This window comes from Aplysia californica, unplaced genomic scaffold (genome assembly GCF_000002075.1).
Source record: "Aplysia californica isolate F4 #8 unplaced genomic scaffold, AplCal3.0 scaffold01404, whole genome shotgun sequence".
Classification (NCBI taxonomy): domain Eukaryota; kingdom Metazoa; phylum Mollusca; class Gastropoda; order Aplysiida; family Aplysiidae; genus Aplysia; species Aplysia californica.
Genome location: NW_004798674.1, coordinates 53,228 through 54,038, shown reverse-complemented (window position 1 = coordinate 54,038; position 811 = coordinate 53,228).

The window sequence follows — 811 nt, the reverse complement described above, 5'->3', positions numbered from 1 at the left end:
GCGTCCTTTCATATGTCTTTCTTCTCTTTTATTTTAAAATTTGTGGAAAACCAACCGAAAATGTTCGAGATAAAAATACCTATTTCCTTGATACCTTAATTGTCTTTATAATATCATTGCTATTGTTTTAGGCCCCAAATCGATGCAATTTGTCTAACTTAGGAGCTTGGTTACATTGACTTCAACTTTACAAGGACAACCCGAAATGAAAGCGATAAAAATGTCTCGGAGACGCGACTAAGAGTTACAACTCAGACGCTGTCATTGATCTTGTGTAGAAAGTTGCGTACATTTGCAAGTATAATATAATAATACATATGTCTACGTAGATAGTTAATTCAAAGATTGCATCGGTAGCACATGTTGCGCAATGTAACAATAGAGTGGACGTGTCTTGTTATAGGCTGAAGGGCATATACCACCTATAACCATATATTTGTGTCAGAGTAATAGCCTAAACTGTGCACTCTAAAATATTTCCGTAATACCCTAAACTGTGCACTCTTAATTAATATTTCCGCTTCCCCGAGGAAGCGCATCATTTGACCTAATTTGAGCCAAATTAATGACGAAGATGGAGGAGCTGCGATATGCCCTTGACTATCATTGTGAGCTGGTGTTTTGCATTTTACTAGGTCATGAGGGCGTGATACGAATAGAACGGTCCATTGTGAGTACGTTTTTCAGTGAAGTTTTTATAGAGAGGAGCGTGTGGCGGCTGTAACAGTGTGCAACCTAGGAGTATAATAATATGGGGGAAATCCAACCGAAACTGGTATTTAGTATTGAGTAACACACACACATATATATA